At 36.1% G+C, this 25,238-nt stretch overlaps 1 pseudogene; it reads left to right on the top strand.

Moving 5' to 3' along the window:
* Positions 1 to 323: 323 nt before the first annotated feature.
* LOC144340942 (uncharacterized) overlaps positions 324 to 25,238 on the top strand; it is a 31,941-nt pseudogene continuing 7,026 nt past the window's right edge.

The following is a 25,238-nucleotide window of genomic DNA, read 5'->3' as shown; positions in this document are numbered from 1 at the left end:
GCAGAGTAGCCCAGGTCCTGCACCTGGGAGGACAGCCGCAGCTGCACCCGGGGAGCTCCTGCCCTGCCAGCTCAGAAGGAGCGGGGCTCCCGCTTGTCCCCAGCTCCTGCCTGCCTGCTCTGTGGAGTGGGAGGCCGGGGTCCACAGCTGCCGGGTCCAGGGGCTGCAGCTACACCTGGGAGGGCAGAGATCCTGCCTGAGCCCAGCCTCCCCAAGAGGCTTCCCTCCGTAGGCAGGTTGTTTGGACATCTCTGCATCTCTCTATTCTCTGTCCTCTGCTCTGCTCTCGCCGTCCTCCTCCGCTCTGGCGGGCCCAGGCTTTCATGGACTTCCGAGGGGAGGAAGTGCCTGCGGATTTGTCCGTCGGCTGCTCGGATCCACAGCCACAGTTTGGGCAGCTACAGCCCCGCCCAGGAGAGTAGGGCTTCTGCCTGGTTCATGGAGCTGGAGGCCTGGGTCGGCTGCAGTAGCCCTCAAGGAGCTCCTATCTTAACTCAGAAGGGACAGGGCTCCCACCCGCTCCATGGAGTGTGCGGCCCCAGCTGCGCCTCCCTGCCGCAGCCAGCGTGAGTTAGATCATGGGGTATGATGGGGTATTTATCTTTTGGTATCTGCCTCATTTAACTTAACATAATGTCCTCCAGTTTCATCTACATTTTTATAAATGACAGAATTTCCTTGGGTTGTTCATTTATCATAGAGCTTTAAGATTTTCTTTGTGTATTCTGTAACAGTTCTTTATCAGACACACCTTTTGCAAACAGTTTCTCCTATTCTGTGGCTTGTCTTCTCATTCTAATGACAGTGTCTTTCATAGGGTGTTAAGTTTAATTTTAATGAAATACGGCTTATCAATTTTTTTTCTTTTCATGGATTGTGCTCTTTTGTTGTTCTAAAAAGTCATCACTATGCCCAAGGTCACCTAGATATTCTCTTATGTTATCTCCTAAAAGTTTTGCAACAGTGCATCTTGTATTTAGATTAATGATATATTTTGAATTAGTTTTTGAAGAGTGCGCATCTGTGTCTAGATACATTTTTTGGCATGTGAATGTCCAGTTGCGCCAGCATCATTTGTGAAAAGAAGATGTTTCCCCACTGTATTACCTTTGCTTCTTTATAAAAAGTCAGTTGACTATAATTATATGAGTTTTTTCTGGACGTTCTATTTTATTTGATTCATTTGTTTGTCTACTCTCTCACCAATACCACAGGGTCTTGAGTACTTTTTGGAGTAAGTCTTGAAATCAGTTATTGTCAGCCTCCATCTTTGTTCTTCTCCTTTAATATTATGTTGGCTATTCTGCATCTTTTGCATCTCCGTGTAAACTTTAGAGTAAGTTTGTCCATATCTGGAAAATAATTTGCTTGAATTTTGATTGGGATTGTGCTCAATTATAGATTAAGTTGGAAAGAACAGACATCTTGACAATACTTTTTTTCTATCCATTTATTTAGTTCTTTGATTTTCTTCAGCAGGCTTTTGTAGGTTCCCTTAGATAGAGATTGTACATATTTTATTAAATTTACACATATATTTGATTTTAGGGGTGCCAATGTAAACAGTACTTCATTTTTTATTTTAATTTCACTTGTTCATTGCTGGTATATAGGAAAGCAATGAACAGCTGTATATTAAACTAGTATCTGGCAAATTTGCTGTAATCTCTTATTCCAGTTTTGCTGTTGTTGTCGTTGTTGATCCTTTCAGATTTTCTGCACAGATAATCATATCATCTGCAAAGACGGTTTTATTTCTTTTTTCCCAATCTACATACGTTTTATTTTCCTTGTTATTTTGTTGCATTAGCTGAGACTTCCAGTAAGATGTTGAAAAGGAGAAGTGAGTGGGAACATCAATGCCTTGTTCCTGATCTCAGTGGGAAAGCTTCGATTTTCTCACCATTAACTATGATGCTAGCTAAAATTTCTTTTAGATGTTTTTTACACAGGTGAGTAAGTCCTGGTGTATTCCTAGTTTACTGAGAGTTTTTAGCATGAATTTTTTTGAGGGGTTTAGTCAAAGGCTTTTTCTACGTCTATTGATACAATCATCTGTTTTTTCTTCTTTAGCCTATTGATGGATGGATTTTTCGTCTTTAGCCTGTTGATGTCATGGAACATCTGATTTTCAAAGGTTGAACTGGCCTTGTATACCTGCTTTAAATCCCATTTGCTTATGGTGTATAATTTTTTTTAGTAGTTATGGTTTTTTATTTGAATTGGCTTTTTAAAAAAGTTCCAACTTTTATATTACATTCAAGATTACATGTGCAGATGTGCACTTTTTTTACATAGGTAAACATGTGCCATGATGGTTTGCTGCACAGATCACCCAGGTATTAAGTCTGGCATCCATTAGATATTCTTCCTGATCCTCTTCCTCCTACCACTCCCTCCCCTCCAACAGGCCCCAGTGTGTGTGTGTTGTTCCCCCTTCCCCATGTCCAATATGTTCTCATCATTTAGCTCCCACTTGTAAATGAGAACGTATGGTATTCAGTTTCTGTTCTTGCATTAGTTTACTAAGGATAACACCCTCCAGCTCCATCCATGTCCCTGCAGAGGACATGATCTTATTCCTTTTTATGGCTGCATAGTATTCCATGGTGTTTATGTACCACATTTTCTTTATCCAGTCTGTCATGGATGGACATTTAGGTTGATTCCATGTCTTTTCTATTGTGAATCGTGCTACAATTAACATACACATGCATGTGTCTTTATAATAGAAAGATGTATATTCCTTTGCATATGTACCCAGCAATGGGATAGCTGGGTCGAAATTGTATTTCTTCCTCTAAGTCTTTGAGGAATCCCCACACTGTCTTCTGTAATGATTGAACTAATTTATACTCTTGCCAACAGTGTAAAAGTATTCTTTTTTCTCCACAATTTCACCAGCATCTGTTATTTTTTGATTTTTTAGTAATAGCCATTCTGACTGGTGTTAGATGATATCTCACTGTGGTTTTGATTTGCATTTCTCTTCATAATTTGATGAAATTTGATGAAATCAACTCAAGGTGGATTAAAGACTTAAATGTAAAACCCAAAATTTAAAATCCCTACAGGAAAACCTAGACAGTACTATGTAGGACATAGGGATGGGCAAAGATTTCATGATGAAGACACCAAAAGCAATTGCAACAAAAGCAAACATTGACAAATGGGATCTAATTACACTAAAGAGCTTCTGCACAGTCAAAGAGACTAACAGAGCAAACAGACAACCTACAGAATGGGAGAAAATTTTACAATCTATGCATCTGAGAAAGGTCTAAATTCCAGCATCTATAAGGAACTTAACAAATTTAGCAGAAAAAAACAACCCATTAAAAGGTGGGCAAAGGACAGACACTTCTCAAAAGAAGACATACATGCAGCCAATGAACATATAATTCTTTTTATACACTGTTGGATATGATTTTTAAGTTTTTTGTCAGAGGGTTTTTGCATTTATGTTCATGACAAATATCAGTCTAGTTTTCTTTAAATTGCTTTGTCTGGTTATGGTATTATGGTAATACTGGAATCACCAAATGAGTTAGGAAGTATTCCCTCTAATTCTGTCTTCTGAAAGACATGGTAGAAAATTGGCATAATTTATTCCCTAAATGTTTGGTAGAATCACCAGTGAACTCATCTAGGTCTGATGCTTTCTGTTTTGGAAGGTTATTAATTGCTGATTCAATTTCTTTAATAGATATTGGGCGCTTCATATTATGTTTCTTCTTGTATGAGTTTTAGCAGACTGTATTTCAAGGAATTGATTTATTTTGTTTAGGTTATCAGATCTATGGGCATGAAGTTTTTCATAGTATTATTTTATTGTTCTTTTAATGTCCATGAAATCTGCAGTGCAGTGATGTCCCTCTTTTTCTTTCCTGATATTAATAATTTGTATCTCTTTTTTTTTCTTAGTTAGCCTGCCTAAAGACTTATACTTTTTATTGATCTTTTTTAAAGAACCAGATTTTGGTTCTGCTGAGTTCTGTATTGATTTCTTGTTTTCAATTTCATGGATTTCTGCTCTAATTTCTATTATTTCTTTTTCTGCTAAGTTTGAATTTAATTTGCTTTTCTTTTTCTAGCTTCTTAATCTGGCAGCTTAGATAATTGATTTTAGATCTCTCTTCTTTTCTAATGTATCTATTTAATGCTATAAATTTTCTGTGAGCACTACTTGTGCTGCATCTCACAGATTTTGATAGGTTGCATTTTCAGTTTAATTTAGCTTAAAATATTCTTTTTTATTTATCTACATATTTGTTCTTTGACCTATGTATTATTTAGAAATGTATTGTTGACTATCCAAGTATTTTGAGATTTTTCAGCTCTTTTTATGTCATTGATTTCTAGTTTAATTCCACTGTGGCCTGAGGGCATACATTGTATGATTTCTATTGTTTTAAACTTGTTAAGGTATGTTTTATGGCCCAGAATGTGATCTACCTTGGTATATGTTCAGGACTATATTTTGAAAAATACTACTAGATAGTTCTCTTCATAGTGATTTACTTATTGTCTTAGTCTGTTTTCTGTTACTTACAACAGAATATCTGAAATGGGGTGATTTATTTAAAAAATAAATTTATTTCTTACAATTGTGGAGTCTGTGAAGTCTAAGGTCAAGGAGCCATATCTGGTGAGAGCTTTCTTGCTGGTGGGGACTTTGCCAAGTCCTGAGGTAGTGCAGGGCATCACCTGGCAATGGGACTGGGTATGCTCACTCAGTTCTCTCTCCCTCTTTTTATAAAGCTCCAGTCCTAGTCTCTTAATAACCCATTAACTTATTAACTCATTAATTCATTAATCCACTAATTGATCAATGGACTAATCCATTCATGACAACAGAGCCCTCATGACCAATCACCTCTTAAAGGTTCCACCTCTCAATGTTGCCACATTGGGTACCAAATTTCAACAGTTTTGGAGATGATAAATATTCAAGCTATAGCAATACCATACAGGATAACTTAGAAACATCTTTATTCTCCAATAAGGCTCAATCATTTTTTTGCACATTTGCTATGTCTCTTTCTATATCTGGGTGATGAAATATACCAACTGTCAAGGTATCCACTAAAAATATCAATAAAGAGGTATTTTTGCCAAGAAGTTATATTTTAAGTGTTCTTATCACAAAAAGAAAAAAATAAAGAAAAGTGAACTATGTGAGCTAATGGGTATGCTCATTAGCTTGGTTTTGGTGATAACTTCACAATGCGTAACACGTATGAAAACATCCAGCTGTACACTTTAAGTATATACACGTTGTGTCAATTATTTCTCAATAAAGGTGAAGAAAAAGAGTTATGAATTTGTAAACATAATATTGTCTTTATTATCTCCATCTATATTGAATTTCCGTCAATGCTGTGAACAAAATCTGAAGTGCTTGAGCAAAACTTCTGTACTGTTCTTTGTTAGAGATTTAATCTCAAAGAATATGCATGCGGACAAAAGGATTGAGGACAAGGATAAAAGAGAATCAGTGTGAGGATGCATTTTGAAGCTGGCTGCTCCTTTGAATTAAGCAGGAGAGTTAGGGCAATCAGGTTAACCTGGATAAGACTGGTTATAGTACAGATGTTTGCTACATGGAGGCTGAGAGAGCTGGATTCTTTGACCTCAGGAGTTTGGGGCTCTAGTATGCTATGCCAATTCCATATGGACTTTGGCATCAATGTGATGAAGTTCAAGGAACAGGGAATCCAGCTGTGCATGGTGGCTCACTCTTGAAATCGTGGCAATTTAGGAGGCTGAGGTGAGTGCATCACTGGAGGCCAGAATTTCGAGACCAGCCTGGGCAACAACGTGAAACTCCCTTCTCTACTAAGAATACCAAAACAATTAGCCAGGTGTGTTGATGCGTGCCTTTAGTCCTAGCTAGTTGGGAGGCTGAGGCAGGAGAATCACTTGAACCTGGGAGGCAGAGGTTGCAGTGAGCCGACATCGTGCCACTGCATTCCAGCCTGGGTGACGGAGCGAGACTCCATCTCAAAACAACAACATCAACAAAAATGTAACAGAGAATCATCAAGTTGCCCAAGGTGGCATGACAACCAAGTCCTGGATTATACATTCAACATCTACAAGTTTTTACTAACTTTTACCACACTTATTTTTTATTCAATATAATCAGGACACAACTCTTATAAATTTTAAGTGCTTTCTATTTCAGGAAATTGAAAATCTAAAATAAAAAAGTAGAATAAGGAACTCTTATATAGCCATCACCAAATTTCCCTGCCCAACACATGGCAATATTATTTACATAATTATTTTATCCTTTGCTTATTTGTCATGAGTCAGAATTAGAATGTTACCAGGGACATAACAATCTTGATCTGATAGGGATAGATCAAGCAAACTCATCAATTTAGATGAACCCCAGGGCTGGTATATTACCAACAAGTTTATCATGATACCATTTACTTGTTTTTTCTTATTACTTAATTGTCATAGCCCTAGAGGAAGAATCTTTCTCTACAAGTCATTTTTGGAGAAGTGCCTTCATTTAGCTACTTAGCTTGTTTACCAAGTTAAGTATATAAATGGAAACTAGACAGCTTTTAAAGGATATCTAGTCTATAAATCTCATATAATGGTGACTCACGTGTAAATAACACCCAATGTCTTTGATGAATTGGTGTTATGTACCCCTAGCACTACTTAACTGAAGAGAATAAAAACCTAATTCAAGATAAGGAAGTCTATTGTCCAGGATGCTCTGAATTTAGTATCTGTGCTTTAGACCTGACCTGTGCAGGCTAGTTACTGAATAATTAAGAAGAATGCTATTCACCAGTCCAAACTCCAGGATTCTGGCTTTCAGTAACCATCTGCTAATGAAACCCCTGAGAATTCCCACAGTGCAGAGAAAACAAACGTTATACAATTATGCTAGGCATTTCTCACTTCCTTTATAGTAATACACCATCCAATTAACAATCTGGTGGGCCTAGGGATTCATAAAACTTTGAATAGAACCTTTAGGCTTTCTCAAGCCGACTGCTGGAATTAAATATAAAAGGAAACAAGATCATTAGATGAAAAACGATACTATGAATATTTAATTTCTTGACTTGGAATAGGATACCAAGTTTTAGTTCATGGCATCTGTTCATAGAATCAGGAAAGACCTCCAGAGGTCATCAAGTCCAGACCTCTGCCTCTTGGAAAACTGTGCCCAGGACATCCTGGTAAATAGCTGGATCCTGTTTCTCCAAAATCAATAGGAAGGAACAAACCTCACCTTTCCTTAGTGATTCTGGAAAGACTCAAGTTAGGACAGCATCCAAAAGTCTCACTTATTCACAATTGACTTCAAATCTCATAGAAAGCCTTTATTTATCCATTCCATAGAAGACCAGAATCTCCTCCCTAGGGTTCCCTATAAATGTGCTTTGGAAAGATAGAAACTTCAAAATAAACGTTTTAGCCAAACACAACAGCACATATCCTGATTACAAACAGAGCAGGGCATTACACAATGATACAATTTGACAGACCACATATCCCCGAACTTTTTCCTTTGAGGACATTTTATATTATCTGACATTTCACCGGAGTGCTGGTGATTAACTATCTTCAGTGTCAGCAAGGATCAAAGTCTTCTTTACTTGATTAAAGTCTTCTTTACTTCATAGATAGACTTTCAGAGTAGCTAAGGTAAACAGTACCCATCAGCTCCCCAAATTCATTTTGCAGTGATGAGACTGATGCAGGAAAATGTCTTCCTCTATTGATATTTCTCACATGTCTCAGGACATGGATTTGTACGTAGTAAACTCTCAACAAATGTTCAAATGAATGAATGACGAATGAACAACAAAACAAATGCACAAAAGATGAGCAAACTGATTTTGGATATACTGCAAGTTTGAGAACTGAACTCACTTTGCTTGATAATACATATTTTGCATGTTGATGCTGCTTTAACCTGTTATTCTTTTATCTGATTACAGGGGATTTGTTATTTTACCCTCTGAATTTTTTAAATGATATTTCATATATTACTGTGCTCATTCTATATTTTCACATTTGAAAAGTTATGAGTCCAGGGGAGCCTCCTTTCTCATCTCCCTGCCTTCCAATGCTTTGCTTCTTTAGTTTCTGTCCTTCCTTTGTACATCACTGTCAATGCAATCTCTTCATGAGACTGTAATGTGGAAAATGTTAATAAGAGGAACCTTCTTTCAGTATCAATCTCTTCATTGGAAAATTGAGGATGAATTTGATAAACTGATGGGAAATGGTCTAAATATTCTCAGAGAAGTATGTTTGGAAGGCATTTGGTGCCTTCCTTGTCATTGAAAAGCAATCAGCAAAAATACAAGATAAGGAATTAATAAGCTGGAAGAGAATCTGGGGGCCAGTGATCTTATTTTATAATATATAAATGAGTGAAGCGTAAAAATAATCATATCGTGTAGGAGTTTGGGGATCATGTATCATATTTGGCACTAGGAAAGGGGAAAGTTCTAAGGTGATCAGGATCTGTCTGAATATTACAATATTTCAGACAATTTAGAATACTATATGAGTGTGGCAAAAACCAATAATAAAACCAGTTTTAATAAAGTCAAGTCTTCCTGAACAAATCAGCATCATTTTGGTATTAAATTTTGTCAGTTCACACAATATCATGTTTTTTTTTTTAACTTCTAAAGAATAATTTCAGAGTTGAGTGGAGGTGTTAATTATCTTTATTGAAACATCGTGTCCTAACTTGTTAATATTCCTAAAAGGTTATCCCTGAGATAAAGTCTCGGCTTTCTGTAGGGATGCTCCCTGCTGAGGAGACAAAAGTGGTTACTGCAGAAGACATTTGGTACACATCTCTCTTGTTTTATGAAATAGATGTTTTTACGGAACAAATCTCTCAAACAGATTTTATAAATCATATATGTGAAAGTAATAGAGAAGCTTGATTTTGTTATCTTTCTGTCATCTATCATCTGTGTATACATGAATCTATGTGCCTATCATTTATGTAACTATTATCTCTATTTATCAATCAATCAATCAAGACCTATTTACCTATTTAAGATTTTTACCATGAATTCCTCAAGAAAATACAAACAATTGCTGTTAAGTCTATATTTTGAATAGACTGTTTTATACATTGAATTTCCTTAAGCAATGCACAGCAGAAAGGCTTTGTTCATGGGCTGAAAAGAAATTTCTATCAGTCCTCCCTCATGTATAAGGGAAGTAGGTAGAGGGCTTTGGTGATGAGTCCCAGTAAACTGCTGACAAAACTAAGGATGGCTTATCATACAGATTTCCAAATCCCTAGGAAGGCAACAGAAAAAAATGACAGGTGGCCTAGAGCCACCTTATTGAAGCAATTACTACAAATCAACTAATTCAACTCCGAAATGAGAAAGAAATAAAACACGGTTGTGTTTTGTCATAGCACAGAGCCTACATTCCTTGCTAGAAAATAAAAGTTCAAATATATGAATTTTAATTGCTAAAATGAAGGGAAATAACATACCAGTTAAGAAGCACATTGGAATCCTTGGGAAATGAAATACATACAATATACTTGGCCTGCTATGTGATATTAGTTTTTTCTTAGACAATATTTCTTTACCTTGTTTATGTCAAATTCAAGCCAATCCATGGGGCTAGGTACCATCCAAAGAAAAGTCCTGAGAAAAGGCTAAGGTTACATGAGGCAGATGGATGCTTTATTTTTTCCTTAGCATTCAGGAACGCAACTTACATCTGTGAAGTGGTGAGGCTGTCATCCAAGGGACCTGAAGCTGACCTCTTCTATTTGAAGAGATGCAGAACATGAGAGCAGGGAGAGATGATTCCCCTTATGCTGTCACCTCTGTGAACTGGTTCTCTAATGATGAGTGTATTTAAAATGATTCTGCCAATGATACCCAAGGGCCTGGCCCCTGAGCAGATTTAGCCAGCTGCCGAGAGCAAGCAAGTTTTGAGAACACACAATCCTCCTTTTCCCTGTGGGACCAGCCTGCCATTCTGTCTGAACCCTGTCTGCCCAAATGCTCTGATCTTTGCCACTGTCTCAAGAGCATTCTCTGGACACTATTGTACTTTCTTGGGACTTGCACACACCTGAGTGCTGGACTTTTCTTCTTTTAAAATGTTAAGACCTTGAAAAATTTATCTTGACAAATTTAGAATGCAGAGAACAATGACCAAAACTCTGAATTAATCATTGTTAAAATTTTGTCATGTTTGCTCTAGTCTTTTTTTTTTTTTGCTTCTTTTTTATTCTAATAAATATATCATTAATGATTTTTAAAAAGTCTCTGTTGACTTCTACTTCTGATCTCATGACCTCTTCCTAACACTGGGTAGGATCTTCCAGTCAATGCCTTATAATACCAGTTTTGTTTGTTTGTTTTTTGTTTTTTGAGATGGAGCCTCACTCTGTTGCCCAGGCTGGAGTGCAGTGGTGCGATATTGGCTCACTGCAAGCTCCACCTCCCAGGTTCATGCCATTCTCCTGCCTCAGCCTCCCGAGTACCTGGGACTACAGGCGCCTGCCACCACGACCGGCTAAATTTTGGTATTTTTAGTAGAGATGGGGTTTCATCGTGTTAGCTAGGATGGTTTTGATCTGCTGACCTCGTGATCTGCCTGCCTCAGCCTCCCAAAGTGCTGCTATTACAGGCATGAGCCACCGAGCCCAGCCATATTCCAGTTTTTATATATGTTATAAATGTTGTATCCTTGGAAATTTGGAGCAAATTTATTTTAAATCGCTTATAATCTCATTTATTGATCTTCTTTAAGCTGTATTCTTAATCTTAAATCATCTGCAGTGACCAGTTTCTAATGGCTGAGCTTAGCCTCAGAACTTTAAGTAATCCTCCTGACAAGACTCCTTACTCAGTGATTAGTAACTCAATTTAACTGCTTTTTATGAATGAGTTTCTTGTTGAAAAGAAAGCCTATGTGTGATTTTATATATACATAATATAAAATACATATATTTGAGACAGGGTCTGGCTCTGTCACCCAGGCTGGAGTGCAGTGTCGCAGTGGCATGATCATGGCTCACCGAAACCTCTGCCTGCTGGGCTCAAGTGCACTTCAGCCTCCCGAGTAGCTGGGATCACAGATGCATGCCCAACTAATTTTTGTATTTTTTGATAGAGACGAGATTTCGCCATGATGTCCAGGCTGGTCTCGAACTCCTGTGTTCAAGTGATCCACCTGCCTCGGCCTTCCAAAGTGTTGGGATTACAGGCATGAGGTGCAGTACCCGGCCAATACTATTATTAATAATAACATTAATAACAGCAAACATTTGTTGAGAATATGTCTTTTTTAGACATTGTTATAAACACTTTCCATCCATTATTTCATGAAAGTCTTACCAATTCTGGGGGTCATTGAATTATGCCAGTTTTACTGTTGAAATATAAAACTTTTGGACCGGGTGTGGTGACTCATACTTGTAATCCCTGCACTTTGGGACGCCAAGGCGAGTGGATCACTTGAGGCCAGGGGTTCAAGACCAGCCTGTCCAACATGAAGAAACCTCATCTCTACTAAAAATACAAAAATTAGCCGGGCATGGTGACTGGTGCCTGTAATTCTAACTACTCCAGAGGCTGAGGCAGGAGAATTACTTGAACCCAGGAGGTGGAGGTTGCAGTGAGCCAAGATCATGCCACTGCACTCCGGCCTTAGAAACAGAGCAAGACTCCATCTCATAACATAAACAAACAAACAAACAAAAAACACAAAATAAACAAACAAAAAACAAAGAAAGAAAGAACAAGAAAATTTTTACCCAAATGATGTAGTTTTTGGAAGGCAAATTAATTATTTTATACATATTTTGCAAGAGGCCTACTTTAATTTTCTTTGTAAAATAAGGTTGTCACCATTTGTTGATTACTTACTTGTGTCAGATGTGTACCTTACTGCTCATCTTCACTGCAGGGCTCCTATTCATAGAAGAAGAAGAACCTATTCATAGAAGAACCTATATAAGGTTGTCACCATTTGTTGATTACTTACTTGTGTCAGATGTGTACCTTAATGCTCATCTTCACTGCAGGGCTCCTATTCATAGAAGAAGAAGAACCTATTCATAGAAGAACCTATTCATAGAAGAAGAAAATCAAGACTCAGAGAGGTAAATACAAGTTGTTCAAAGTCACTCAGGTAATCATGGGGAGAGGTCGGGTATAGGCTTAGGTGTATTGTCTCCAAATTCCATTTGTTAACTTTGACCATAATGTACAATAAGAATCCCAGAGCTGTGCTTTCCAAATAGAAGGATTAATATCACAAGATAAATTTATTTTATTATTTGTCTTTGGTGTTATCACAAATATCCTAAGCAGAGTCTATTAACTTCGATAAATGCTTTTGCATGCACAGAGATTTTCCACTCCAGATCTATTTTCAAACATATTTAACAAGAGGAGAAGAAAAAAGGAACCAACAACAGTTCAGCCAGCATTCTTGTAATGTTGTGTTAATAATAATCTCTTCCCAGACAGATGCCCTAAAAGTTCATTGCTGGAGATAGACACTTAGATTAACATTTCTTTCTCAGGATTAAAATAAAAAATGACAAATGTGCTTGGCTATGCAACCTAAAACTGAGAAAAATCTAAAAAAAAAAAAAAAGTTATGATCTCATTAAAGAGCAAAACTAAACCAGTTATTTTCAAGATCTTAAAGACACATATATAGCACATGCCTAATATTTTCTTTTCCCACCTACAACATTCAAAATTTAATAAATAAGAAATGTTAAAGTAATATAATTTTAAGGATTCAGGCCAATTTTATGGCCAGAGACATACTTTCAGTGTCTGGTAATACTTAAAACCTTGGCTATTATGGGTCTCAGCCCATCCTAACGTCTGACTTTTCTGGACCTCTTGGGGAAAGAAGTAAATGTCAATGCTTCATAAAGGTTGAATCCAGAGAAAATAAAACGTATTTGACTTTTTTTAAGGCCATAGGAATAATAAACCATAATTTATAGCTTGTGAAGACTCTAGTACGCCCATTTAATATCATATGGAATTTCATTTCTGCTGAAGAAGAAAACTTAGCCTTATTTTTGTTAGAAAAAAACTGTTATAAAAGTTATCAAATAATTGGAAATGTGCTTGAATACTTTCCAAGTTAGGTAGAGAAAACTGTACTGAGCTCCTCAGAAAAAGTACAAAGACTCAGAGAATGTATGGAGTGCGGAGGGAGATCCTAGTTGAAGCAGAGTGGGGAGAGTGCCTGGATTAAACTACACAGGAATGATGAATGCTGCTGAGGAGTGAGAAGACGGAGTCATTCTCATGTATTTTTATGTGTACCATATATCCATTCAAGTACGGAAATCACTGAGTGTCCACCCTTGCTTCCAGCAGGCCTTTTTACAAAGGTTAGCTCTGTAGAGATGGCATCTGTAAATACCGCTTGAAAATTGTGAGCCCTGCTGTCCCCAGATTTCCTACTTCCTTTGTCTGCAGTATATGTATTCATACATATAATGCATATAATAATACATATCAGTGTCTGCTAAGTTACATATTTTATTTATGTGTTTATTTTTGTCATGTCTTACTAGAATATGTTTCCAGAAGACAAAGATTAATGGCCATTACATTCACCACTCCCTCTCCAGTATCTGGGAGAATACCTGACATACAGTACGTTCTAAATAAATAGTTGTTCAATAAATTACTGAAAAAATATGTAAAAACATTTGGCCATTTATTTTATGAGGCTGTTGACACTGCTATTCATAATTTCTTTTGGCGAGGAGTACTACAGTACATCTCACGTTATGAGGCTAACATAATGTTGGTAAAAACCATTTTAACCTTCAGCATTAAAAAGGAAAATTTAAAAATTTAAAACATGTCTCAGGTAAAAAGATGCAAAATCTCCAGGAAATATTAACACACTAGGCTGGCAGGAGTGGCTCATGCCTATAATCTCAGCACTTTGAGAGCCTGAGGTGAGAAGATGGCCTGAGACCAGGAGTTTGAGACCAGCCTGGGCAACATAGTGAGACCCCTCTCCCCAGTCTCTACAAAAATTTTTTTTAAAATCAGCTGGACATGGTAGTGAGCACTTGCAGTCCCAGCTACTCAGGAGGTTCATACAGGAGGATTGCTTGAGTCCAGAAGATCGTGGCTGCAGTGAACTGTGATCATGTCACTGCACTACATACAGCCTGGTTAATAGAGTGAGATCTTGCCTTTAAAAAATAAAAAAAAAAAATAATAAATTAACACACCAACATTAGTAATTAATTTTATTTTATTTTATTCTATTTTGCTTTATTTTATTTTATGTGTTTTTTGAAACAGAGTCTCACTCCGTCACCCAGGCTGGAGTGCAGTGGTGTGATATTGGCTCACTGCAGCCTCCACTTCCCGGGTTCAAGCAATTTTCCTGCCTCAGCCTCCCAAGTAGCTGGGACTACAGGCATGTGCCACCATGCTGGGCTAATTTTTTGTATTTTTAGTTGAGACGGGGTTTCACCGTGTTAGCCAGGGTGATCTCAATCTACTGACCTCGTGATCAGCCTGCCTTGGCCTCCCAAAGTGCTGGGATTACAGCCGTGAGCCACCATGCCGGGCCAGTAATGAATTTTTTAAAAAGTTAGCCATCATTACCAACGTAGATTTATCCAAGGAATACTAGATGAATTAGTAGATTAAGATAGAAAAATCATATGTCCATCTGGGTAGATGCAGAAAAGGTTTGATATAAATCAACATTTATTCATGATTTAAAATAAGAAGCAGTATGGGAAGAAAAAGGAGTTCCCCTAACAGATAGAGTGTCTTCATAAGCATATAGTAAACATTATGCTTAACAATGAAATATTGTAAGCATTTTGTTTAACATCCGACATAAGGAAGCCTGAAACAATAAATTCTCCTTAGCATTGCGCAGATGTTTCTATTAACTGCAGTAAAAGGGAAAAAATCTATAGAAATCTTAGAGGTAAAAAGAGAGTTCAGCAACATAATGGGGTAAAAATATAAAATGTATTACATTTCTGAATAAAACAATAAAAAGAAAATAAAAATTTAAAAGATCATAGTATTATCAGAAATGTGAACTACTTTGTATAAAATCACATTTATGGTTTCAAAAACTTAACATTAAGATATCAATTTTTCTCAAATTCATCTATAGATGCAATGCAATTCCAATCATGCCCATACATTTTTAAATAAATGTTAAAATATAATTGTAAAATGTAATGAATAACCAAGATAGTCTTGAAGAAGGCTAAAATGAGGAGATACGCCCTATCTAATATGAATAATTAGTTTTTAAAGGGTTTCAGTGGTAAAGATAGCAAATGATAGTTTAGCAAGTAAATGATGCTAAGATAATTATCTATATGGAAAAAATACAATTATACCCTTACATTATATCATACTATAAAAATCAGTCACAAGTAGTCTAAAGAAATAAAAGTAAAACTCAAAAGCTTTTAGAATATAATACACAAAAGCACTTTCATCATTTTGAAAAAGGAATGCTTTCTTAAATAAGACATAAAGTTGATAGATTTTACCATTTTAAGTTATAAATGCTGATATGGTTTGGTTGTGTTCCCACCCAAATCTTATTTTGAATTGTAGCTCCCACAATTTACATGTGTTGTGGCAGGGATTGGTGGGAGATAATTGAATCATGAGGGTGGGTCTTTCCTGTGTTATTCTCGTGATATTGAATAAGTCTCACGAGATCTGATGGTTTTATAAAGGGAAGTTTCCCTGCACAAGTTCTCTTCTCTTGTCTGCAGCCATGTGAGATGTGCCTTTCACATTCCACCATGATTGTGAGGCCTCCCTAACCATGTGGAACTGTGAGTCCAGTAAAGCTCTTTCTTTTGTAAATTGTCCTGTCTCCAGTGGTGTGTATCAGTATCATGAAAACAAACTAAAAAATTGTAATAATTTTTGTCATCAACAGCATTTGTATTAGTATAAAAAGATAATTCCCTAGAGTGAGAGAAAAAAATATTTGTTACAGATAGAGCTGACAAGAAAGTATTATCAAGAATATCTATGTGTATATATATATGCATGTTAATTTATATTAATATTTATGTTTAAGTTTATTTTTATATTTATGTTTATTTTCTCAAAAATTATAATAGAAAGTAATAAAGTAAAAGAATCTAAAATGAAAAGGGACAGAAGATAAACACTTCAAAAAAGAAGATATATGATTAGCCAATACATGTGTGAAAATTTTTTATTTTATTAGTAATCAGAGAAATAAAAAGAAAAACACAATGAGAAATAAAAGCACAAAATTCATAATGGCAAAATTAAAATTCCTGGCAACACTTAATCTTGTTATCCAAGTGCAATAAAGGAAACTTGCATTCTGCACTGAGAGAGTAAATTGGCACAAACACTTTTGAAAGCAGTTTGATGTATTGATCCAGAAATTGCACTCCGTGATGTTTTCTGTAGGTTGTTAGTACAAAAATGATCATAGCAAACAATTCTGAAAGCAACTCAAATGTTCAATAAATATGTATTACGAACATATATTTATTTGTACAATGTAATATTATACACCAGTGAAAATTAATGAGCTATAGCTCGTTTTATTAACATAGATGAATTTCACAAATATGACATGAAGCAAAAATGATAAATTCCAAAAGAATACATAAAAATGAATATTTATTGAATGAATTAAAGAGTAGAGAAAAAGAAGAAATATTTCTTGCTCAGGAATTTATACAAAGGTGCTAAAATTAAAGCATAATTAAAACAGAAGTAGGATTATTTAAAAAATTCAGAATCGACACTATTCTGAGGGAGGGTTATTAAAGGTTGTGTGGTTGGGAGGGGTCCATAACAAGGCTTTTCAAGGTACTTTACAAGGTCTCTAGTACTGAGATGTTTGTAGGAATGTTCATTTATGTTTCATATACTTCTCCGTGCATACAGTGTATTTATTATACAATAAAAATTAACAAAGACAAATCTAAGTTTAGAGATTTACCAAAGTCTTAAAGCCAGAAAGTGGTAGAACAGTGCTAAAACCCTGATTGGATCAATTGTCTTTAGGTCCACAGAAATATGCTAAATCTCTAAATTTAGCATATTTAGCATCTGCTAAATCTCTACTCTGGCCTTGGAAAACCATCAGATTCTTTACATCTCACCTCTACCTACCCCATCTCCATTCCTTAGCTGGCACCCTTAGTATGTTTCTACTGATGCCCTAGAATGACATTTGCCCTTGTCTTAAATGAGGACTCTAGGGAACACCATGAACTCTTTGTCTCCTCCACCATGTGACTCCAGAAGTTCTGGATATGTTCCATGGCAGTGGTACAAAATATACCATAACATAATAAAGTCAGTAATAATAGCTTACGTTTATTGAGTCTATATGCTGTCTTTTTTGCTATGGTCTACACTCAGCAGAAGACCAAATTGTTTATTTAAAACTACACTACAAGTCATGTTACTTTTACGTTCATAATGCACTAGTGGTTTCCCATTGTACTTAGCATAGAAGCCAAGGTCCTTACACTGGTCCAAAGGTGCTTCCTGATAAGTGGCTTGCTATCTCTCTCACCTGATCCTTTCCTGGGCTCCTGTGGCTCAAACTACTTCAATCTTGGTTTCTTGGCTTCTTTTCCAACATGTCAGTTCCTCAGCCTTCCTTTGTAATATTCTGGGATGTTCTTCCCCAGATATCTGCATGACCAACTTCTGCACTCCTTTATGGTTTTACCCAAGTATCAGTTGGCAACAAAGCCCTAGCCAGCTCATTTAAAATTACCACTGTGCCCTCCCATAGACACCTCCCACTATCTCAGCTTCATTCAATATTTGTATTAGCATTTATCACCGTCTATACACTTATATCCATGCATAGGTGTGTATAATTATTTTGTATGTTTACTGTTTTCTGTTGATCTTTACTCCATGTGGCTCCATGGGGCAGGAATTATTCGTTGTTGCTGTTTTTTACTGATTTTTTTTTTTTCACTAGTGTATCTTTGTCCCTTTTCTTTCTGTTCTGCATTCTGGATTTTTAAAAATACCTATGTTTCAGTTAACTAATACTCTTTAATAGTGTCCAATAGATGTTTTACATCTCCATTCATTTGCTGTGTTCAGGGATGGTCACTTTAATTTTCAGAAGCCTTATTTGGTGTTTTTAAAAGCTACCAGGTAAATTGTTATGTTATCTTTCTCCTTTTTCATATTATCAATTCCTATTCTTATTTCTTCAAGTCCCTTAAATATATTTACTTTATATTCTGTGTCTGATAATTTTAGCATGTATATTCTGTGCCTGATAATTTTAACATCAACAGTATTTTGAGATTTGATCTTGAAATTTCTTTTTTATATACTTTATTCTACTTTTTTTTTTAATTGTCACATAAAAATTGTGAATTCTGTGGGGTACACAGTGATGGTTCAAATACTATATTACCCTGTATAGTGATCAGGGTAACTAGCATATTTATTATGACAGACATTTATCATTTCTTTATGTTGGGAACATTCAATATCCTCTTTGTAGTTATTTGAAACTATATATTATTGTTAACTATAATTATCATATTCTGGTATGTAACATAAGAACATGTTTATTCCATCTAGCTATAATTTATGTCCTTTAGCATATCTGTCTGCATCTAATCTTGTGGTTTGTGACCATAATAATTCTTCATTGTTTCCTCATTAGCTTCTTCATTTATTTATTTGTGTATGTATAATATATGTATGTATGTACCTATGGGTGATCTTCTGGAAGTTCCTTGGTACTTTATGATAGCAATAGGTGTGTGTGTGTGTGTGTTGGCTTGAAAGTCTATTTTTCTTTAAAAAAAAAAATGTTTTCTAATTGCTTCTGCCAGTTTCCTAAGGACATTACTAAACAAAGACCTCTTTGCACTAACTTTTATATTTCTTTGTGAAACATGACTTTTTTCCCCATTTACCCTGATATATTGACTTTCAGGAGTCCTAAGTTGGTGAAGGAGACACTAAAAAATCTTTCCGTTAACCAGAGGCCTCATCTCCTAAACCTGACATGCTTGGCATATTAACACTGAGCCTGTGAGCCACCAGGATCAGCTGAATCCCAGGAAAAACACCTACTCTATGACTTGCCTACGTTCTGGCCTCTATGCATTTGTCTCACCTTACCAGTAGCTCAACAATGCATGAAAAAGTTTTAAATGCATTGTATTTGGTGGGGTTCCTCTGAATATCTGTCCTGCTATGCTGCAGAAAACGAACCTGTTGATAGAATTTTAATTGATTTTCTAGGTTGTGCTGAAAATATGTTTCAGTGTAAGGAAACAATGATCTACTCCCCAAGACACCAAGTTTATAAATATCTAAATACCATTCAGTAAATATTACATTTAAATACACATTGATTTAACGAATAGAAAATACTTGTTATGGGCCAGGTGCGGTGGTTCACGCCTGTAATCCTAGCACTTTGGGAGGCCAAGGCAGGCTGATTGCCTGAGCTCAGAAGTTCGAGACTAGCCTGGGCAACATGGTGAAACCCCATCTCTACCAAAATACAAAAGAAATGAGCCAGGCGTGGTGGCATGTGCCTGTAGTCCCAGCTACTAGGAGGCTGAAGCAGGAGAATAGCTTGAACCTGGGAGGCGAGGGTTGCAGTGAGCGGAGATTGCACCACTGCACTCCAGCCTGGGTGACAGAGCGAGACTCCATCTCTAAAAATAAATAAATAAATAAAATAAAATAAAATTAAGAAAATACTTGTTATGGATCTGCAAATAAATAAATGTGAGTTTTAGCTTACTTTAGAAAAGCCCATTCACTAAAAAAATAGTTTACAATATTCTGTATAAATGGTGTTCATAAAATATATGCATATTCTTATTCTGCTCTCATTTCCTGAGAAGCCATAATTCAATTTTATTGCAGTAAGTCATCACAGAATTAGAAACTGCAATTTAAGCATGTTTATGCATTAATGAAATACTCTGATGCTGTCTTTTTTAAAAGTCTTGCAAATATTATTCTGTGAGATTTGTGAAAAGACTCCTTTAATTAAAGACAACACTAACATTTAATTTAGAAATCTTTTGTATAAAGATTCATATATTGAAAAGGGATATATAATTATATCTTTATTATTTAAAACACCATTATCAAATTAAATAATTCAGTTAGATGTACATATTTTAAAGAATATAAGGCCTTTCAAAACATGAAGCGGCATTATTATAATAGAATCCGTGTATAAAAATTATGATTCTTCTATTGTCATCTATGATCTGATATTTTTTCATTTCCCTATGTCAGAAGACTATGACAGAAAATTATAAAGTCAGAGAACATTAAACCTAGATGAACCCTCAAAATAATCTAGCTCAACTCCTTAGCTTTAAAAATCAGAAAACACAGTTGAAGATAAATTATTTTTCTTGTATCAGTAACTAACTCATTTTAAGACAGGAGTGAAACGTGGGTCTTTCTAGTTAGTAACCAAGGTTCTTTATCCATTACAACATTCAGATTCATATTTGGCACTTATTGAATAAATGCCTTCTACTCTCGTAGCATTTATTGTTCCTTAAGAGAATGCTATTACTGCCTATCTGGCCTGCTTGTCTGTATATGCTTCCAGTGTATGCCTGTGTGTGTGCACTTGGTAAAAGGGAGGCACCGAGTGGAAGAAAAAAATAGCCTTGCATTACTCTTCCCTTATTGTGCGTGTATGTACAACTACACTACTCTACCTCATTAGGCCCACAGATCTTTGCCATTTATATTTTCAGAAGATCTAAGAATGAACTACCTACTTATTCTCTTAGTTTTCCCATGCATCTTATCTTTAATGTTAAAATTATTGTCTTCCTTAAATAGTATGTTAAATAAATGTAAATCTTTGAAAGTTCTGAGAAGTTTTCATTTCTAAAAATGTGGGGGGCGGAAAAAAAAAAAGGCCAGTCGCGGTGGCTCACGCCTGTAATCCCAGATCTTTGGGAGGCCGAGGTGTGCGGATCACGAAGTCAGGAGATCAAGACCATCCTGGCTAACACGGTGAAACCCCGTCTTTAATGCAAGGTGTGCAGATCACGAGGTCAGGAGATCAAGACCATCCTGGCTAACACAGTGAAACCCCGTCTTTACTAAAAATGCAAAAAATTAGCTGGGCCTGGTGGCCAGTGCCTGTAGTCCCAGCTACTGGGGAGGCTGAGGCAGGAAAATGGCGTGAACCCAGGAGGCAGAGCTTGCAGTGAGTAGAGATCACGCCACTGTACTCCAGCCTGGGCGACAGAGCGAGACTCCGTCTCAAAAATATAAAAAAAGGTCACTTAAGGATGAAGATTCAGAGTATGTTAAAATGTACTGACCCAACTCTATTTTTGGGCCAAATCTCTCTTTATACCAAATTAATTTTTCTCTTTCTCTTTTTGTCCTTTCTCTCTCCCCATTACACACACACCACACACACACACACAGACAGACACACACGCAGTACTATAATTTTCGGTTTGGCTGAAATAAGTAAAATTTGTAGTGAGTTCCTGAGATCTCATCTGATACATGGCAAATAGCTAAACTAATGTTTATTATGTTTAGGTTTTTGTTTTAGTTACAGAAATTGATGCTAAGCAACAATTAGAAAATATTCTAATAAACAAGCTTGCTCATCTTAGCACTAGTTATAATTGTTAAAGCAAATTAAAATGGAGACCAGGGATAGGCAATGTGGCTCATGCCTATAATCCCAGCATTTTGGTAGGCCAAAGTGGGTGAATCACAAGGTCAGGAGTTCGAGACCAGCCTGGCCAATACTGTGAAACCCCCATGTCTAGTTAAAATACAAAAATTAGCCCAGCCTGGTGGCACACATCTGTAGTCTCAGCTACTCAGGAGGCTGAGGCATAAGAATCGCTGGAATCTGGGATGCTGAGGTCGCAGTGAGCTGAGATCATGCCACTGCACTCCAGTCTGGGCTACAGAGCAAGACTCCATCTCAAAGGTAAAAAAAAAGACCAGGCCTGAAAAAATCCTGAGCAGATGAAAACATTTAAACTTTAAAGTAGCCTTAACTTTGAAAGGCAAATATAAGTGAAACATAATATAGGCTATTTTTTTTTGTAAATGCTTGTTTAGCAAAAAAAAACCCAACAACAACAACAAAACTTAAGCTCAACCAAAATAAGATGCTGCTAACTTATAGTTTTGTAACCAGGAAATTTCCAGTATAATATAACAAATAAGGCAACTCTAATCCATCAGATGTCGTCTTTGTTTTGCTTCTGCCTTCACCTCATAAAAGCCATCCCTTGTGCTTTTCAACAGGACCCCACACTGTCAGTTGGTTTGGTGCTTACTGACTCACGAATCACTGCACAAATAAACTCCTTAAATATTTTATTGTGTCTCAGTCTTACTTTCATTATAATAAACCTATTAACAATTTAAATGCACCAAAATATGAGGCTGGTTAAATGGTATGGTCATCCACATTGTGAGAAGCTAAGAGTGCAAACTTTGGCATCAGATAGACCAGGTGCAAATCTGGCTAAGTTACTGACAAAGTGGTTCCCCAAATGAGCAGAGTTTGAGAATCACCCCTGGAGCTTCCTAAGGATATAGAAGCCTGGAACTGACCTCATACATTATAATTCAGTAGGTCTGGGCTGGAGTCAGGCACTGATATGTTTAACAAGCTGCACATGTGGTTAATATATATACACTTAAGTTTCCAAATTAGTTGGCCTCTAAAAGTCGGTTTTCTCATCTATAAAATGAATGACATATAATACCTATGTTATAACATTATTTAGAGGGTTATATAACATAATATATGTAAGATAATTTATGAATTTATCTTGCACATGGTAAGTATAGTATGTAATCTATTTAGATTTTTTGTCAGCTGCTGCTATTATTACTATTGTCCCTTCTACTATTGTAACTACCACTTTTAACACTGCTGTAATTATCATCATCATTATTAGATTAGGTTAGATTATCACTATGATATTATTAATTTATGAAATAGTATGCAGTCATTGTATTAAATTCCTGCTTTAAAGAAAGACTGAGGTCAAAAATGCTCACAATATATTTAGTCAGAAGATAATTATAATTTTCTTTAATTATCCAAGTTGTAAAAAACATAAAATTATATATAAATGCACAGAAAAAAACTGTAAGAATTGCACTGATTATATAGCTAACCTTATCTCTGCGTGGAGAACTGTTTCTTTTTCTTCTTTGGGAATTTCCGTATTTCTAAAATTTTCTACTCTTGCCAAACTAGGTTTAAGATCCAATTCCACGTTTAATAGACACCCATACAGTGAAGATACTTTGTATTACTCATTGATGAAGCCCCTGGCTTTAAGAGGACTACAACGGGAAGAACAAGGTCTGGTTAAAACAACGTGGCTTTAATAAAGACCTTCCTGGATTCCCCACATCCTCATACAGAAAATTATCAATCTGTTTCATCAAGTAATTCATTTCTCCCTCCTTTAGAAAGTAGTCTGAGTTGGACTTGGGGTCGCATATACTTTTGCTGCGGTTCTATCACAAGCTCCACGCAGGTCTGGCATCTTCATGAAGCTCCTTTCCTCTTGCTGTCTCCTTACATCCTTCACTGACTCTTCCTTCCTTTTCTGGCAATACCTGTTGGTAGCAGGCATCTGCCTAACACTTACTCAGCAGTGGATTCTCAAAAAAAGCTCCTCAACTGTCTCATTGACTTGGTTATATCCCCTCCTTATTCCTCACTTCAGATGACCCATCTTTTTATCCAGCATGTCAACACTGAGGCGAATCAACCATTCTCTGTTTCTTGCAGTCCTATTTGCTTTCTTGGCTCTCCTCACTATCCACTCAAGAATGTTTCAGAGAAAAAGCTGTGCAGAGGCCAATGGTTTATAATTATTTATCTGTGCTGCATGGAATGAAGTGGATGGACTAGACTTGGCTATGTAATATCCAAATTTTAGTTTATACACTAGAACCAAAATGGCAATAAAAATAAATTTGATTCAGCTTACTGAAGGACTATTACATATTAAAACCCAAATGTGGTATTTCACATACTCTGTTTTTATTTAAGAGAGGGTATATGTGGATTATGCTGGCTTATAAAACTGATCTATATAAAGCCTAAAGTGGATTGACTAGGTAATTACCATTTACAATAAAAGGTGGAGTAGCAAATGATTTTTCCTACATGAAAAAATAAACTCATGTCATAAGCCAGGTAATATCCCTCTACTGAGAAATTACCAAACTACAGGAGAGGAAAAAATGTGTGTAACTAAGCATCTAAACATAGCTATAAAACAGACAGATTTTTGCTATGGGTGATAAAACAACCAGCATTAAATTGTTAAGGAAAAATATTTCAAATATAAGGCAGCACATGAAGTGATAAATACATTTCCACAGAAATTTTAGGATTTATCACTAACTGTTGGAGTACTAGGAGCTACCGCTACCAACTAATTTTCAGTACCTTTTCTCTTATTTCAAAGTTCAATCTGAACTTTTTTGAACTAAAGATTGTGCTACTTACATAGAGAGAGTGAAAAAAAAAAAAACCAAAATTTGAAAAACTTCTTATTTCGTCCTCCATCATGTTACACATCATCTATGCCAAGCAATGGCTATGTCTCTCTCTTCGTTTGCCAAACATAAGAAAAAGCATACATTTTCTTGCCTTTACCTTTTTTCACAAACCTCTGGTTATTCTAGGATTTCTATTTCCAGACACTATTCTGAGACATCTGTGCCTCTCCTATATTCATCCTAAATTATGCATCTTTTTCCCCCATCATTTTTTTTTTCTATCTACTGTTATTGAATTTGGGCCTGTAAGAGTTGCCTTATTGATGATTTCTAAGATACCATATCCACTCTTTTTTTTCCTCATTGGTATCATGTGCCAACATCTAATCAGAGTTATGTTTTTGATTCTCTTCCTTTTTTAAATTCTAGGATATGAAAACATGCTAACCTTTGATTGGAACATTTTGCAATGTCTGAGGAGCTAAAACAAAAAATATATTGCAAAAAAAATCTCATAATGTTTTAAGAAAGTTTATGAATTTGTGTTGGGCTGAATTCAAAGTTGTCCTGAGCTGCATACAGCCTGCCACCTGCGGGCTGGACAAGCTTACTGTACAGAAGTGGTGTTTGCTATTGTATACTGAGAGAATGTATCTTTTTCTTCTTTTCTACCTCCTT

Source organism: Macaca mulatta, chromosome 5 (assembly GCF_049350105.2).
Source record: "Macaca mulatta isolate MMU2019108-1 chromosome 5, T2T-MMU8v2.0, whole genome shotgun sequence".
NCBI classification, from domain to species: Eukaryota; Metazoa; Chordata; class Mammalia; order Primates; family Cercopithecidae; genus Macaca; species Macaca mulatta.
The sequence above is the reverse complement of the archived record's forward strand: the minus strand, read 5'-3'. Positions and strand labels throughout refer to the sequence as shown.